Consider the following 19250-nt stretch of genomic DNA (forward strand, 5'->3'; position numbering starts at 1 on the left):
AAGCAGATGTTGGTTGAACCGAAATTGTCAATGCTAAGTGTATTAATAGAAAGATGTGTTGGCATAATTATTTTTACTTATGACAGTCTTAATCATTGCTAATCATTAAAATTGCAATCGTTATTATTATTTTGCTATTTAAATTATACAGTCATTTTAAACTACTGAAGATTGGTTAATTTAGAATGTATGCTCCCCATACTGAAAATAATAGGTATAATTTAACACAAAAGTGTTTATTGCATCTTTATCAGCAACATATGCATAGCACTTAGGAAAGGTACAGGTCCTTGGATGTTTGAATTTTCAACAATGTCATAAGCCATTTAATGATTCAATTTTTCCCATCACTTTTCTATGTTCAAATTGTCTCAAAAGTCTTGCACAATGAGTGGTAACAGCATTTGCCCTCAGTTTGGTATACACCTGATTGTGAACACAAATGCATAGGCAGCTATTGGAATCTCATGTTCATCCAGAGAAAACAGCTGTGTTGCATTAATATTACACAAAGGAAAACACAAGGTTATATTCTTATAGACCTTTTGAATTTTGGGAAAAATCGGAGGACCCTCAGAAGTCCTAGGGCTCCAAATTAAGAAACCCTTAATTTGGTTGAATTGTTGCCTAAGTTTCAGCCCCATTCAATTCTCACAGAAACCCTATGACATAGATGTGAGCAACAGCTCAACTTCACCAATGAGGACTCTGGGCACACAGAAGTTAAACAACTTGTCCAGCACCACACAGGCAGTGAGAGAGGAAACAGGATTTCAATCCAACTCCATCTGTCTCCAAAGCCTTTCTTTTTGAGAACTCTTAATATCCCTACTCTAGAAAATCTGTCCAGAATTCTGAGGGAAGTGCATAGGAGTGATCACTGGGCAGACAGGGACACATGCCTAGCCTCTTTGCAGTTACTTGAAAAAATTAACCATGAACTAAACGAATGCAGTGCCTGTTTTGTGGGACAAAGGTCTCAATTGTAATGAGAACTCATTTACCCCACATATACTTTCTCTTAGGATCAACCTCAAAGGCCTCATCTGGACATGTGAGGCCCTTACCTGAAGCCAGTAATGAGATGAAAATTGCTGTCTGTGCCTTGAAGTCTAGCAGCTTGTTCATTCATTTATTCATTCACTCATTGTACTTAACAGTGGGCTACCCTTCCAGGCATTCTATCAGTACAAGAAAGCAACTCACAAGTCCTGACTCTCTCATTTACAGAACTAGAATGTTGCTTCTGGTTCCCTTACTTTGGCCTAGTGCCTCCTTCTCTCTCTCGGAAAAAGGCATGGATTTACTGCAGGGTGGTGAAAAAGTATTGACTAATCTAGGCATCATAAACTGTGGGTGGAAGTCTTGCTTCTGCTCCTAAAAGCTCTGTGACCTTGGGCAAATCATTTATCTCCTCTGATTACAATTTTCCCACCTTTAAAATAAGAATATTGATATTGAATTTATTGTGAGGGGTCCATAAGACCATGTGTGTGTGACAACACTAGGGATTTTGAACATTTTCAACAGAACAGGTTATTATTTGTTATGTCCCGCAAACACGTATTAGGTACTTATTAAATGTCAATATCTGTGTTGGCACTGGAAATACAAAGATTAGACATGATCCCTGATCTTAATGAACTTGTAGTCTAGTAAGGTAGATTAGTGTTTAAATAAGAACACTGTGATGTGATAAGATACAAAATTGTAGAAACATATGCAATGAAATAGAGGCAGTACTCAAAGTGGCTGGGGAAGGACAGTTTAAGCTGCATACAGCAGAGACATGAACTTAGCTTCTAACTACCATTACAAGTCATAGAAACACCCAGAAGCATGGTGTGTTTAGGAATTAAGGTCAGTGAGGTGGGACAGGATATGAAGCAAGTATTCATGGGTCACAGAGGACCAAGGCTCCAGACTTGTTCTACTTTGGCTGTACCATGATTAGATACCATTGTAATGCTCGCTCATGCTATTTCCTTTCTACTCAGAACTGTAGAAAGTAATTACTTGGTGCCAGTTTAGAATGCACTTGGAGGATAAAAAACATCAAATATTCTCCATTTAATTGGCTTTTGTTGCTATTTTTGCATTATGGTTGCAGGACCAGCTCTGAGAATTTTAGTCACCTCAACAGGGTGTTCTGTCTTGTTCTTTTTGATATGGTTCCTTTCCTTTTGGCAGGCTGTTAATTTTCTCTGAATATATAATTTGGCCTCTGCATTGTTGCTCTTTTGATGGCCTATTTAGGCTCCCAGAACTAGAATAGGCTTGGCCAAATGCATTACAAGCAAAGGATATTTTACCTCTGCAGTTCTTTAGGAAACAGGTAAAACTTCCATCCCTTCTATGAAGTTGATGCCTGGAGCACTGAGTGAATTAACTTGTCTTTTGCCTTATTGAATTGATCAGAATATTTGACATCTTTCATTTTCGACCCTTGTCATCATGATTGCCTTGTGACTTTTATGAAGAATGCGGTTTCTATCATATTATTCTATAAATTCAATCAAACCATGATTCAAAGTGTTGATATCTTCTGAATGACATTTTCAGCAAATGCCCTAAACAATAAGGATTGAACAGCATCATCCATTAAGCTAATGAAAGCTGGAGCCCATATTATTCTCAGTCCACTGCCTTAAACCTCAGGGAACAATTAAATACCTGTCCTGTGTATTGGAGGCAATGAAAAGAGAAAGTGAGTATCCTAAGTCTGTGCACCCTTTTGATTTGGTTTGACTGCAACATGATTTCACGGCCTACATCACAGCCAAAGGCCCTTCTTATAAGTAACTTTTTCAGTCTGAATTTGAAAATGTGCAGGTAGTTTTTAGAAAGTGTGGTCTGGATCAGAGGTCTCCAACATGGAATGATCACAAACACAAGACAATCCATTGTCACACTGGAAGAATATATTAGAACTAAGTATATATATATATATATATAAATGTATAAAATATTAGAACGAATATAAAATGTATTTAAACATAAAATTAGTTCTCATATTTTAAAACTAATATAGAATAGGATGAATCAGACAGAGCTTTATGCAATGAAGAAATTGGTAATGCCCTCAGATGGTCTAGTTTTCAGTTGGTCAAGGTGCCATGAGGGAGGCGTGGAGCTGCATGAGAGTGGTGTCATTTCATCCTTTCTTTTCAGCATCTTAGAAGGGTTTGCAGTATATATATATGAGCACAGAAAGTGAGGAAGGGTCCTAAAAGATTTCTGTATTGAAACCATGTGAAACAGGTAATATCAGATAAGAATGCAAGGTCAATGGCAGAGCCCATCACATCTGACAAGAAATTGACCCATAACTTCAACATTATAAACAAAACTATTTTAAATATGGATTTTCCTATGAGCTGAATTGTGTCTCTACCCTACCTAATTCGTATTTTAAAATCTTAACCTCCTAGTATCTCAGAGTGTGACTTTTTTTAGAGGTAAGGTTTTTACAGAGGTAATTAAGTTAAAATGAGATCATTAGGGTGGGGTCTACCAATATGAATAGTGTCCTTATAAAAGAGGAAATTTGGACTCAGAGATATGAATAGAGGGAAGAACATGTGAAGTCCCAGGGAGAAGACCGACTTCCACAAGCCAAGGAGAGAGACCTGGAACAGATCCTTCCCTTACAGGAACAGCTCACGGTAAACCAGTGCCAGCACTTTGATTGATCCTGAACTTCCCGCCTCTAGAACAGTGAGAAAATAAATTTCCGTTGTTTAAGCCACCCAGTCTTAGTTCTTTATTAAGGCAGCCCTAACAAACGAATACAGATTTACATCCAGTCTTATTAGCAATGTGCCTTAGTCATTGTGTATTATGTCTGGAGTTATTAATTAAGGATAGTGTGAAGCCATTACAACTAGAAAGACATTTGAAATTATCCTTTCAGAACATAAAGACAAACCAAGAGTTTACAAAAAATGAAATATATTCAATTCACTGCTGTCAGTGAAAATATTACTATCCATAGTAAGATTTCTATGAGGAGAAGAAAGGATTTTTTGTACCATTTAAATAATAAAAATTTTAAAATAGTGATTTAATTTTGCTCCTAAAATTATTTTATTTCTACTTTACTATGTAGGTAGTATAATAGTCTATACAGTAGTACATGTATATAATTTACAAATAAGTATACATAAATATGGTCAAATGCTAAAATATGTTTTATTGATGAGATATTTAATTAAAAATGTGTAGGGACCACTGGCCATGATAATGTGGCTTAGATTCCTCCTTTCTAAACCTAGCTATTTTAGGTTTTTCAGATATAGGAGATAATAGGGCAATTTATCAAGGAAATAGAAGTTCTGAACTAACCTAAGTTTGATTAAAGAGTTTATGAATTAGATGACTCATGTTCTCCTATGAAGATTTAAATAAAAATCTTTTCTTTGTGGGTATCAGGTTTTAAAGGTAGTTTCTAAAATGATTTAAATGAAGTGGTTTTTAGAAAGTAAGTTTTGTTTATTTTTTAAACATTCATCTTCTATTCAATACTATTGGTAAAATTCCCCACAGTGGCAAGAAAATCAGGCACAGCCCTACAAAGTAGTAAAGGGTACTTAACAACCTATTTATTTGGAAGTTTTTTTTTTTTTTTTTGGTATTTTGTGTAGAAGAAAATCAGGAAGTTGAGCAGCTACCCCTGGAGAACACAACTGAATTCAGTCAAAGCATCAGTGTGTAGAACTGGGTAAACAGAGAATTTCACATACATCATGCACACACATTCAAATACACAATTCATACATATACACTTATACATACATACAGACATATATTTACAAACATACACACATAGACACACACCAGCATATATGTATCCTAGGGGAAATACCTTTTACCAGAGACCCTGCTACTGACTTCCGTAATAGAAGAATATATAAGGGTGGGTGCCATGGTTCATGTTTGTAATCCCAGCACTTTGGGAAGCCAAGGTGGGGGAATTGCTTGAGTCCTGGAGTTACACACCAGCCTGGACAATGTAGGGAGACCCTCTCCCTACAAAAAATTTGAAAAAACTATCCAAGTGTAGTGGCATGCACCTGTAGTCCCAGTTACTGGAGAGGCTGAAATGGGAGAATTGCTTGAGCCCAGGAGGTAGAGGTGAGACTGTATTGGCTGTGATTGTGCCACTGCACTCCAGCCTGGTCTACAGAGCAGACTCTCTTTCTGTCTCGTTGTTATGAGTGCTATGAGTGGTAGGTTTCAAATTAGAAGTGGTACAATAAATGTTCATAAAAGTCTTTGTGTTTTTTATTTTTTTTATATTCTTAAAAAGGCTCCAAAGAACAAAACATTTGGCATGTGTTAAGCACATAGTGATTTGCCTTATGAGGTCTAATGTCTGTGGAATTTTCTGATTACCATCAAGAAAAGCAGAAGGAAAGAAGTTGGTTCAGGGTTGTTTCTCCTTTACTTTCTTTCTAGGTAAAGTAAATCTTTACCTGGGTCTAGACCAGCAAAGGCTCTTTGTAGCAGCAGACACACATCACTGGGTAGAGCTAGTTCTCAAACGTACTTGATCTTATTTACCAGTCTTATAAATCATCACATGTCTGAAGAGACACCTCGGTGAACCAAAGTTCTGATTTTATATACACTCACTGCCACCTGTCACAGCCTGCAAATTTCTGCCGACGTTAGAAGCTAGAAATACGTTATGATGGTTAAGACCAGTCCCCATCTGTGCTCCTTATCAGTCATTTCCTAGTGGATTGTAAATTGCTCATATGTCCAGGTTAACCTCTCGGGAAGAAGGGGTGGATGGAGAACAATAGAAGAGGTGGAACCAAGTTCTGGATTACTTCAGCATCAAAAGGTTGAGGAGAAGGAACTGGGGTCAGTGAGATGTCAGGAAAGCAAAGTGAGAGCGCCATGATGGGAACCAAGAGAAGAGAGAGTGATAGCTCTATGAAATGACACTTCCATTTCACCTCCCCCAATTCCCCACTTGTCTTTCTCAGCTGCAAACATGGATGATTTTCTTCTGTGCCTTGAGGTCACTGAATGTATCAGTAGAAAATCGTAGCTCTCAGGACCATTTGGGACTTTCGTGACCTATATAAAACTTCAATATCCTCCTTTTCTTCCTGTTTTATATTTCCTATTTTGTATTTAATCCTCATAGGATTAGAGCATGCTAAAAGGGACCAAGCTTAGATTGGCAGACGAATTTTACTAAAGGTTGAAGGAGGCTTTTTAGTAAATGCTTACTAAGTATAAGATGCTATTCTCAATGCTGTAGGAAAAAAAATTAAACTGCTATGTTCACTGAAGTCCACATCTCCTCAAATGTTTGCAGTGTAGGCATGAACTTACTTGAAAAGAAATATGCATAAATTGCTGTGGAGGCACCAAGGAGGAAGAGATCACATTCAGTGGGAGGGATTATAAAAAACCTGGAGGAGGATTTAGTGTGTGGGTGGGCCTCAAAGAATGGCTAAGCTTTCAAAAGGCAGGGATAAAATAAGGGGCAATTGAGGAAAATAGAAACAACATGAGCAAAGGCACAAAGATGGGAAAGGAGAGCTCACTTTTGGAGATATGGTCATAGTTAAATTTAGTTGGAGCACACAGTTATGTATATTAAAAACAGTAAGATCGGAGGAGAAGCGATGGCATGTGTCAGAGTCCTGGGTAGGGAGACTGAGGCAGGGAGGTGGAGAGACACAGGATGAACTGCAAAGAGCATGTGCTTCCCAGCCAGAGAGGGGTTAGAAATCAAGGATCTCCCCAAAATATTAGCTCTGTAGAAGGATTGTGAAATCATGTCTCAAGAATCCATAATTTTTCCAATACAAAAGACACGTGTATACTTACCTTAAAAAAATACCACTGTCAAACCAAACCAAACTGATGTTCATAATGAGGACCGTGAGACAGGAACAAGAAGTTAAATTGTGATTCAGTGTATCTTGTCTAAGAAGTCAGGGAAGGGATTAGGCTGGGGCTGGGTAAGGCCACCCAGCAATCTGAGGATAGCTTTACTAAGAAATGTGAGTGTAGACTGTACAGGAAAGTGGGCTGTAATGAGAGCTTTTGCATTTTGAAGGTTTAAAATCCGATACCCCCCTTTCTGAGAGGCTAAGAGAGAAAAGGATTCTGGATCTGAGAAGTGGTGGATGTTGGAACAAGTCCTGAACAACAGCATCCCCGCAGGCTGGGCAGCATTTAGGGAAGCAGACGTATGTGGTACGAGAGTGCAAGGAAGGAAGAGCTGCAACCGCGTGGCTGAGCTCAGCCCTGGGAGATGGGGCGGTCCTTCCTCAGGGAGCCACGGGTATTTCTACCTGGGTTTAGACTGGCAGAGGTCCTGCAGCAGTGGACACGCATCACTGGGTAGAGCCAGTCTCCAACAGTGCCACCGTGTGGCAGACAGGAGCAGTGGCAGTCATAATTCCATTGAATTATACGCCAGTTCTCCCAGCCCAGCCCTGAAAACTAAGCAGCTGTCTCCCTCCCTGGAGTGTGAGGGCTTCAGTATCTGGGGACAAAGCCCAGCGTGTATGTGGCGAAGTCTTAAGAGGCTGATCCCATGCCTCTTGATGACACAGAATATGAAAACGTGATAAATTAATTGAAAGGTAAAGAGAAGTGGCTAATTCATATTTGCACGGCAGTTTTAAGTGGTGAGTAGAATGAAAGCATTAGATGAAAAGGAAAATACAGCAACTTTTAAAGGGTTGGCTTTTGTCTCTCTAGCTAACTCAGCTTTCTAGAAACTCACATCCTTAAGGTTCTGGACTGAGGATAATTGGTTTTCATTCATTAAGGGATGACGTGAAAGGACTGAATTTTCACTTTACGTTTAACTCAGGCTCGGTAAGAGTCTGGAGGAGATAGTCTCCAGTAATCTTATATGTCCTGTCTATACCTTTCAGCATCTCTGCATTTACCCTTGAGTTTCTTGTGGATGAGGAAGCATTTTGAAAGACAGATGATGAGACAAACATCACTCACATTAGTTACTGGCTGAATTACGTCCATTTCTGGTCAGTCATCGTGTGGTAAAGCTCTAAATTTCAATCAGGGCCTTGGCTAATTGTGCTTTGGGTTTAATAAGGAGTAACTGAAAAGTGAGCAGTGAATAAAATTACAGATAGGCATTTCTCCTTTTTAAACTAACGTTATCATTCATCATTGGTTTAGTGCTCATCAAGTCTTGGTAAATAAAATCTTAGATTTGGGAAGTTCTGTAGTGGACATTTAGTACAACCTCTTATCCCAGGCCAGGAGAGCTTTCGTTTACCTGACTTTTTCTGACAGAAGATCAGTCAATTCAGGATCTGCTAAAACACACATAGGGATGTAAAACTCACCACTTTGTGAAGTAGAACATCCGCTTAATATTCAGAGTGTAGCCTGGGAGCAGCAGCAGGGCATTCCCTAGAGAGTTAGAAAGAAATGCTGAATCTGAGACCCTATCCTAGACTTGCCGAATCTGAATCTTCACTTGATTCCTGAGTACTTATATACACGTAATGCTTGAAAAGCCCTGCTTAATTCTATCATTGTTGGTTTCAAATGTTAGAAACTCACATCTTACTAAAACTTGATGTATTGGTGTGGTCTATGAACCCATCCCCACAGCCTTGGTTGTTAGCCCAGCTTCTGGCCATTCCTGCAGTTATAAAGCTTTTGCCACCGCTGTCATTGTGGTCACCTCAACTCCTTACACTCAGTAGTTCTGACTTTCCTGGGTGTGAGGGCTGGGCTTTGGCATAGCCTTAGTCACATTCTCCATGGTAGGAGCTGTGGCAGCTTCAGGGCTTGGGCCAGATCAAATCCTGCTGCACCACTGAGGCTCTGGCTCTTTCAGTGCTCCTAGATGGGGTAGGAGAAGTGTAGGGGTATTTCACTTTGGGAGGCTGAGGAGAGCTGATCACTTGAGGCCAGTCATTTGAGACCAGCCTGGCCAACATGGTGAAACCCCATCTCTACTAAAAATACAAAAATTAGCCAGGCATGATGGCACATGCCTGGAGTCCCAGCTGCTGGGGAGATGGAAACATGAGAATCCCTTGAGCCCAGGAGGTGGAGGTTGCAGTGAGCTGACATCACACCACTGTACTACTGTACTCTGGCCTGGGTGACAGAGTGAGACTCTCAAAACAAAATAAAACAGAAGTGTAGGGGTATTTGTGCCATGTGGAGAGTGAAGAGTCAGGAAGGATCAGGAGACAAATGATTAGCTCCTCTTCTTCCTGCTGACGGCTGCACCATGCAGTACCTGCCCCGCTTCTGCAGAGACGCATGTCTGGTAGTAGTTCCTGGGAAGCTGTGGACAGTCTGATAACATACTATTTTTTTCTTGTTCTCCCTCCTTCCCTGCTGCATACATTTTTTTCTTGACCTTTTGCCCCCAAATAAAGCAGTAATGCCTAAGCCTTGCCTTAGAGTCTGTGTTCTAAGGAAACTAGACTAAGACATCTGCCCTGTATACGCTTCACTCACTGCTTCTAATTCTGCCATCTGGCTGGCTTTGGAATGGTCAACATCTTTCATATGCTTTCTTCCTTCAAATTCTACAGTGCAGCTACCAGGCCTTCTCTTTTGATCAAACACCCTCAATTTCCTTTAATAATTCCTCAAAATGCAGTTTTTAGTCTCTCTTGTCTCAGTTTAATATGTTATTGTCTTAAATTGTGCCTCTTTGACCGCTCCATTGGGTTTGGTCAGTACAGGGCTGAGTTCATGGTAGGGGGTGGGTTTTCTCATTTCTTTTATTGTGGGTATCATGATATTAATACAATTAATACAGCTGTCCTGACCTGGACCTGTTCTTGTGGGAATGCTGGCTATTTGGGTTGCAGTGACCTGACAGGTTAAAAAATGAGATAGGGAAGTTAGATTAAGAGTAAGCAAAGTTTGGCCTTCTGTGAAAGCTTCTGAGGAAGGACAAGGTCCTCCATTGGCCCTGGAGTTCTTTAGGATGTCTGTCTTTCTTTTTTTTTCTTTTCTTTCTTTCTTTTTTTTTTTTAACATTATACTTTAAGTTCTGGGATACATGTGCAGAATGTGCAGGTTTGTTACATAGGTATACATGTGCCATGATGGTTTGCTGCACCCATCAACCCGTTATCTACATTAAGTATTTCTCTTAATGCTATCCTTACCCTTGCCCCCCACCCCCCCACAGACCCCGGTTTGTGATGATATTCCCTTCCCTGTGTCCATGTGTTCTCATTGTTCAACTCCCACTTATGAGTGAGAACATGTGGTATTTGGTTTTCTGCTCCTGTGTTAGTTTGCTGAGAATGATGGTTTCCAGCTTCATCCATGTCCCTGCAAAGGACATGAACTCATCCTTTTGTAAGGTTGTGTAGTATTCCATGGTGTATATATGCCACATTTTCTTTATCCAGTCTATCATTGTTGAGCATTTGGGTTGGTTCCAAGTCTTTGCTATTGTGAACAGTGCTGCAGTAAACATACGTGTGCATGTGTCTTTATAGTAGAATGATTTATAATTCTTTGGGTATATACTCAGTAAAGAGATTGCCGGATAAAATGGTATTTCTGGTTCTAGGTCCTTGAGGAATTGCCACACTGTCTTCCACAATGGTTGAACTAATTTACACTTCCATCAACAGTGTAATAGCATTCCTATTTCTCCACATCCTCTCCAGCATCTGTTTCCTGACTTTTTAATAATTGCCATTCTAACTGGCATGAAATGATATCTCATTGTGGTTTTAATTTGCATTTCTCTAATGACCAGTGATGATGAGCTTTGTTTCATATGTTTGTTGGCCACATAAATGTCTTCTTTTGAAAAGTGTCTGTTCATATCTTTTGCCCACTTTCTGATGAGGTTGTTTGTTTTTCTCTTGTAAATTTGTTTAAGTTTGTAGATTCTGGATATTAGCCCTTTGTCAGATGGATAGATTGCAAAAATTTTCTCCCATTCTGTAGGTTGCCTGTTCACTCTGATGACAGTTTCTTTTGCTGTGCAGAAGCTCTTTATTTTTATTAGAGCCCATGATGGCTATAGTTAGTAATATGTTGTATACTTATTATAATTGCTGAAAATTGCTTAGAGTAGATTTTAGATTTCTCATCACATACACGAAAGAAAAGTATGTGAGGTAATAGATGTGTTAACTAGCTTGACTTAGCGATTTTCTAATGTGTGCATATATCAAAACATCATGTTACACACCAGAAGTATATACAATTTTTGAAAATTAAAAATAAAAATATTTGTTTATATGTATATAACAAAATGTAAACAACAATTCTTTGGGTGCCAGATTTTAGGTAGTTTCTATTTGTTTTATTTATTTGTGTGTTGTTTAATTATTTCGAAATCATATAAGCCATTCATTCATTAAGTAATTCATTAAGTCACTCAATAACTATTTGTTATCTACTTCATATCAAGCATTGTTCCAGAAACTGGATTTATGTGCTGATTATAAAATTTAAGTGAAAATCCTTTTGTTTACACCCTCTTTTTTAACATTTCTTTCTAGTTAACCACTTTGACAGTGTAGATGAATTCTTCTAAATGTTTCCTTTTTCATTTGATAATATTTATATGATTTTATTATTTTAAACAGTTACAGATTTTTGAACATGGTCATACTATGCCTATCTTTCTGTGACTTCCTTTTTAATAACTTTATATCCAGGAAAATTTTTCATGCCACCACATTTAATGTACTTCATTAAGAAAGAAAAAAGCTACATGTTTCCATAATTATTTCATCAAATATCTTATTAATGAGCACTTGGGCTGTTTCAAATTTATTCTCTGAGTTACATGCACCAAACCTAACACTACATTATTTTGTTATTTGGGGTTTTTTGTTTGTTTTGTAGAGACAGGTTTTCACTGTGTTGGCCAGGTTGGTCTTGTAGTCCTGACCTCAAGCTATCTGCCTGTCTTGGCTTCCCAAAGTGCTGGGACTACAGGTGTAAGCCATCATGCCCAGCCCCCAACAATATGTTATTTGTTTAATTGAAAGTAAGGTCAGGCCAGGCGCGGTGGCTCAAGCCTGTAATCCCAGCACTTTGGGAGGCCGAGGCGGGTGATCACGAGGTCAAGAGATCGAGACCATCCTGGTCAACATGGTGAAAACCCGTCGCTACTAAAAATACAAAAAACTAGCTGGGCATGGTGGTGGTGTGTGCCTGTAATCCCAGCTACTTAGGAGGCTGAGGCAGGAGAATTGCCTGAGCCCGGGAGGCGGAGGTTGCGGTGAGCCAAGATCACGCCATTGCACTCCAGCCTGGGTAACAAGAGCGAAACTCTGTCTCAAAAAAAAAAAAAAAAAAAAAAAAAAAAAAAGTAAGGTCAACAACAACAAAGGAACACTTAGTCATTCATGACAAATGGCAAATGTTATGACAAAATGGCTTGACACTGCAAAAAATTACTCATCATGTCTGTGGATTAGACTTGAAAAGGTCACTGTTAAGTTGTGACCACTTTTCAACTTGAAATTGACTTTTTGTGTCTAGAAATTCTTAAATTGGGTCAATCTGAACATATGGCCAAGCACTATCAGTGGTAGGCAATATTTTATGAGCAGATTAAATTATTCACATTTGATGCCATAGTAATGATTTTTAGGTAGATGAAAGTATTTAATTTTAATCTTTTCCCAAAGGAAGAATGTTTTTCTTCAGTGAATTATTGCATATTGGTGATGCTTGCTGGGAACCAAAATCAAAATCTGGTGAGAGAAAACATCCCTCAGAATCTTTTTTTTTTTTAAATTGTACTTTAAGTTCTGGGATACATGTGCAGATCTTGCAGGATTGTTGCATAGGTACACACATGCCAGGGCGGTTTGCTGTCTCCATCCCCCCATCACCTACATCAGCCATTTCTCCAACCCAAATGCCAATCAATGATAGAATCTTTAATGTGGCTTCATTCATGTTGGGGTCACCACCTGAGATGTGTGTCACCACCTGTGGAATCCTGACCTGCGGACCCCGACTCAATGACAGATGAATGAATGCACTCTCACACCATTGCAGTATCTCAAGTGGGCTAGGGATGGATGTTGGCTGCCTTCAGAGGGCAAAATGCAACCAATTGACCAAGATCCTCTGTCTGTCCACACTTTTATTCGTAACAGAGGTTCTAAGTTAACACACTTGTGGATAATTAACATGGTTAAAAGAGTGGTTTTGGGCCGGGCGCGGTGGCTCAAGCCTGTAATCCCAGCACTTTGGGAGGCCGAGGTGGGTGGATCACGAGGTCGAGAGATCGAGACCATCCTGGTCAACATGGTGAAACCCCGTCTCTACTAAAAATACAAAAAACTAGCTGGGTGTGGTGGCGTGTGCCTGTAATCCCAGCTACTTAGGAGGCTGAGGCAGGAGAATTGCCTGAGCCCAGGAGGCGGAGGTTGCGGTGAGCCGAGATCGCGCCATTGCACTCCAGCCTGGGTAACAAGAGCGAAACTCCGTCTCAAAAAAAAAAAAAAAAAAAAAAAAAGAGTGGTTTTATGACTGGTAAAAGCTTTAGGTTCTAGGACCCAGAGTAAATGCTATTTACAGGTAATTCCCCTTTGATCTCCCACTGAGAGGGCATCCAGCACAAAGTTTCCATGAGTAAATACAGTAGAGATAAAGGGATGTGGAGTAAACAGACTTAAACTGGGAAAAGCCTTGTCCCTATCTCTCCCCCACTTAATGGACTGGCCAGCCACCTTTGGCCTGCCCCAGTAAAACCTTTCAGCCTTCTAAAAGGATTGAGACTCTAATCTATAACTTTCCCTAAATATTTTCTGTAATATTTTGCTGCCACTCCGAGTGAATAGCAACAGTTTTATACTGTAAAAGAAGAAGGGTGAAAAGGAAGGCCAAACTTGAATTACACAGATTTTATTTGGAAGTGATGCCTACTTTATGTTTGAAAAATGCTCATGCTTCTAATATTAACACCTATTAGATTAACAGACGTGTTACAGGATGTTAAATTAGATATAAAATAAACAGGATAGTTTTAGTGCTTGCTTTCTAAAAGTTTAGAGTCTGTAGTTCCAAAGGTTATGCTATGAATTTTAGGTCTGAAAATTAGATATTCACCTATGCCTTAGATTTTTTAAAGTTTAGCTTGTTTTTAACGTTTTAAAGTAAAATTTACATAAAGTGGAATACACCTATTAAGAGTGCAGATTAGCTGGGTGCAGTGGCTGACGCTTGTAATCCCAGCACTTTTGGAGGCTGAGGTGGGAGGTTTGCTTGAGCCCAGGAGTTCGAGACCAGCCTAGACAACATAGACAGATTCTGTCTCCACAGACAATAAAAGAATTAGCTGTGCATGGGGGTGCACATCTGTGGTCCCAGCTACTGGGAAGGCTGAGGTGAGAGGATCACTTGAACCCTGGAAGTTGAGGCTGCAGTAAGCAGTAATCATGCCACTGCATTCCAGCCTGAGTGACAGTGAGACCTCTTCTAAAAAAAGTGCATATTAATGAGCTTTGACAAATATATAATAAGCCTTTTTCATCCTTATCCCAACTAGGATATACTTATATCACCCCAAAACTTTCCTCCTACCCCTTTCCAGTCAACATTCTTCTTGTACTCTTAAGTCAACCATTCTTCTGATTTCTATCATCATAGATTATTTTCACCTGTTTCTGGACTTCATATAAACAAAGTTACATATATTCTTTCATGTTTTTTTTTCTTTTATTCAACATAATGTTCCTGAAATTTATTCACATCGTTCAGTATATCAGAAGTTCATTCCTTTTTATTGATGGAGTAATATTTCATTGTATGATTATATTTCAATTTGCTTACTAATTATCCTACTGATGGACATTTGGGTTGTTTCAGATTTTGGCTGTTATGAATAAGGCTGCTTTGAACATTTTGTACAGGTATTTTTGTAAACACATGTTTTTGTTTATCTTGGATAATTACCTAGGATGGGATTGCTGGGTCAAAGGACAGGTGTTTGTTTAACTTCAGAAGACACTGGCAGCTTTCATTTCTTCTTTGGTGTAACATGGTATTCATTTTTTAGTTCTTCTGAAGTACTTGGGTATCCTTAGAGGAATGAATCTATTAAAGCAAGAATGATTATTAATTAAAGTTTGTGGCAAATAAAGTATGCACTTTTTATGACAGGAATTTCAGCTCTGCAAAGAGTTGTCTCAATTACCTAAAATCAAACTTAATTACCTAAAATCAAACTGAATAATTACCATGGCATCCCAAAAGCCTTAAAGGTCAATGTACTTTATATAAGGTCTTGAATAATCTTTTAAAAAGAAAATTGTATCAGAGTTCAGCCAGGAAAAAAAAATCACATGGTTATTTTAGCAGATTAAATTTACCATAAATAATTATTAACTGGGTATAAAATTATTAGCTAGGTAACTGAAGAGGAAAAAGGGAATAGCAAAGTGTAATATAAGTAGCAATTACAGAAGCATCTACCTTCCCCTAAGGGTGGAAGAAAAGGGAAGAGGTTGAAATAATTTTTAAAAAATTATATATATATATAAAACTTTAAGTTCTGGGTTGCATATGCAGATCTTGCAGGATTTTTGCATAGGTATACACATATCATGGTGGTTTGCTGCCTCCATCCCACCATCACCTGTATTGGGTATTTCTCTCAATGTTATCCCTCCCCAATCTCCCCACACCTCACTATCTCTACTCTAGCACCCTACCCCCAACAGACCCAGTGTGTGGTGTTCCCCTTTCTGTGACCATGTGTTCTCATTGTTCAACACCCACTTATGAGTGAGAACACGCAATGTTTGGTTTTCTGTTCTTGTGTCAGTTTGCTGAGAATGATGGTTTCCAGATTCATCTATGTTCCTGCAAAGGACATGAACTCATCCTTTTTTATGGCTGCAAAGTATTCCATGATGTATTTGTGCCACATTTTCTTTATCCAGTCTATCATTGATGGACATTTGGGTTGGTTCCAGGTCTTTGCTATTGTAAACAGTGCTGCAATGAACATACGTATGCATGTGATTTTATAATAGAACAATTTATAATCCTTAGGGTATATATCCAGTAATGGGATTGCTGGATCAAATAACATTTCTATTTCTAGATCCTTGAGGAATTGCCACGCTGTCTTCCACAATGATTGAACTAATTTACACTCCCACCAACAGTGTAAAAGCATTCCTATTTCTCCACATCTGCTCCAGCATCTGTTGTCTCCAGATTTTTTAATGATCGCCATTCTAAGTGGCATGAGATGGTATCTCAGTGTGGTTTTGATTTGCATTTCTCTATTGATCAGTGATGATCATTTTTTCATATGTTTGTTGGCTGCATAAATGTCTTCTTTTGAAAAGTGTCTGTTCATATCTTTTGCCCACTTTTTGATGGGGTTCTTTGCTTATTTCTTGTACATTTGCTTTAGTTCTTTGTAGATTCTGGATATTAGCCCTTTGTCAGATGGGTAGTTTGCAAAATTTTTTTTCCCATTCTGCTGGTTGCTGGTCTACTCGAATGATAGTTTCTTTTGCCGTACAGAAGCTCTTAAATCTAATTAGATCCCAGTTGTTTATTTTGGCTTTTGTTGCCATTGCTTTTGATGTTTTAGTCATGAAGTCTTTGCCCATGCCTATATCCTCAATTGTATTGCCTAGGTTTTCTTCTAGAGTTTTTATACTGTTAGGTCTCACGTTTAAATCTTTAATCCATCTGGACTTGATTTTTGTATAAGGTGTAAGGAAGGGGTCCAGTTTCAGCTTTCTGCACATGGCTAGCTAGTTTTCCCAACACCATTTATTAAACAGGGAATCCTTTCCCCATTGCTTGTTTTTGTCAGGTTTGTCAAAGATCAGATGGTTTTAGATGTGTGGTGTTATCTCTAAGGCCTATGTTCTGTTCCATTGATCTAGATCTCTGTTTTGGTACCAGTACCATGCTGTTTTGATTACTGTAAGCTTGTAGTATAGTTTGAAGTCAGGAAGTGTGATGCCTCCAGCTTTGTTCTTTTTGCTTAGAATTTTCTTGGCTATGCAGGCTCTCTTTTGATTCAATATGAAGTTTAAGGTGGTTGTTTCCAGTTCTGCAAAGAAGGTCAATGGTAGCTTGATAGGATAGGATTCTATAAATGACTTTAGGCAGTATGGCCATTTTTGTGATATTGATTCTGCCAGATCATGAGCATGGAATGTTTTTCCATCTGTTTGTATCCTCTCTTATTTCCTTGAATAGTGATTTGTAGTTCTCCTTGAAGAGGTCCTTCACATTTTTTGTTAGTTGTATTCCTGGGTACTTTATTCACTTTGTGACAATTGTGAATGGGAGTTTGCTCAAGATTTGGCTTTGTTTCAGTCTGTTATTTGTGTATAGAAATGCTTGTGATTTTTGCACATTGATTTTGTATCCTGAGACTTTGCCGAAGTTGCTTATCATCTTAAGGAGATTTTGGGCTGAGGCAATGGGATCCTTTATATATACAATCATGTTGTCTGCAAATAGAGACAATTTAACTTCCTCTTTTCCCAATTGAATTCAATTTATTACTTTTTCTTGCCTGATTGCTCTGGCTAAAATTTCCAACACTATGTTGAATAGGAATGGTGAGAGAGGGCACCCTTATCTAGTGCCAGTTTTCAAAGGGAATGGTTCCAGTTTTTGCCTATTCAGTATGATATTGGCTGTGGGTTTGTTGTAAATAGCTTTTATTATTTTGAGATACATTCCATCAATACCAAGTTTATTGAGAGTTTTTAGCCTAAAGGACTGTTGAATTTTGTTGAAGGCCTTTTCTTCATCTATTGAGATAATCATGCAGTTTTGTCTTTGGTTCTGTTTATGTGGTGAATTACATTTACAGACTTGGGCATGTTGAACCAGCCTTGCATCCCTGGGATGAAGCCTACTTGATTGTGATGGATAAGCTTTTTGATGTGCTGTTGCATTTGGTTTACCAGTATTTTATTGAAGATTTTTGCATTGATCTTCATCATGGATATTGGCCTGAAGTTTCCTTTTTCAGTTGTGTCTCTGCTAGGTTTTGGTATCAGGATGATGTTGGTCTCATGAAAGGAGTTAGGGAGGATTCCCTCTTTTTGTATTGTTTGGAATAGTTTTGAAAGGAATGGTACCAACTCCTCTTTGTATGTCTGGTAGAATTAGGCTGTGAACCTGTCCAGACCTGGACTTGTTTTGGTTGGTAGGCGTTTATTTGCTGCCTCAACTACAGACCTTGTTATTGGTCTATTCAGGGATTCAACTTCTTCCTGTTTTAGTCTTGGGAAGGTGTAAGTATGCAGGAATTTATCAATTTCTCTAGATTTACTGGTTTATGTGCATAGAGTTGTTTGTAGTAATCACTGATGGTAGTTTGTATTTTTGTAGAATTGACAATGATATTTCCTTTATTATTTTTTATTGCATCTATTCAATTTTTCTCTTTTTTATTTGTCTAGTGAGTGGTCTGTTTTGTTCTTTTTGAAAAACCAGCCCTGGATTTATTGATTTGGTGAAAGGTTTTTTGTGTCTCTATCTCCTTCAGTTCTGCTCTGATCCTAGTTATTTCTTGTCTTCTGCTAGCTTTTGAATTTGTTTGATTTTGCTCTTCTAGTTTTTTTAATTGTGACGATAGGGTGTTGATTTTAGATCTTTTCTCACTTCTCATGTGGGCATTTAGTGCCATAACTTTCCCTCTAGACACTGCTTTAAACGTGTCCCAGGGATTCTGGTATGTTGTGTTTTTGTTCTCATTGGTGTCGAAGAGCATCTTTATGTCTGCCTTCATTTCATTATTTGTTCAGTAGTCACTCAGGAGCAGGTTGTTCAGTTTCCATGTAGTTATGCAGTTTTGAGTGAGTTTCTTAATCCTGAGTTCTAATTTGATTGCACTGTGGTCTGAGAGACTGTTTTTTATGATTTCTGTTCTTCTGCATTTGCTGAGGAGTGATTTACTTCCAATTATGTGGTCAATTTTAGAGTATGTGTGATGTGGTGCTGAGAAGAATCTATATTCTGTGGATTTGGGGTGGAGAGTTCTGTAGATGTCTATTAGGTCTGCTTGGTCCAGATCTGTGTTCAAGTCTTGGATATCCTTGTTAATTTTCTGTCTCATTGGTCTGTCTAATATTGACAGTGGAGTGTTAAAGTCTCCCACTATTATTGTGTGGGAGTGTAAGTCTTTTTGTAGGTCATTAAGAACTTGCTTTATGTATTTGGTGGCTCCTGTATTGGGTGCATATATATTTAGGATAGTTAGCTCTTCTTGTTGCATTGATCATTTTTCCAGTATG

At 38.6% G+C, this 19250-nt stretch overlaps 1 long non-coding RNA gene across 1 annotated transcript in view; it reads right to left on the minus strand.

Moving 5' to 3' along the window:
* Positions 1 to 220: 220 nt before the first annotated feature.
* Positions 221 to 19250, minus strand: part of LOC141582625 (uncharacterized) — a 32547-nt gene continuing 13517 nt past the window's right edge. Inside the window, exons 3-5 of the long non-coding RNA XR_012515510.1 lie at positions 14923 to 15063; positions 2313 to 2673; positions 221 to 426 (exon numbers count right to left, since the gene is read on the minus strand). This is a non-coding gene — a long non-coding RNA (uncharacterized LOC141582625). The remainder of the gene's footprint in view (positions 427 to 2312; positions 2674 to 14922; positions 15064 to 19250) is intronic.

This window comes from Saimiri boliviensis, chromosome 2 (assembly GCF_048565385.1).
Source record: "Saimiri boliviensis isolate mSaiBol1 chromosome 2, mSaiBol1.pri, whole genome shotgun sequence".
Taxonomy (NCBI): Eukaryota; Metazoa; Chordata; class Mammalia; order Primates; family Cebidae; genus Saimiri; species Saimiri boliviensis.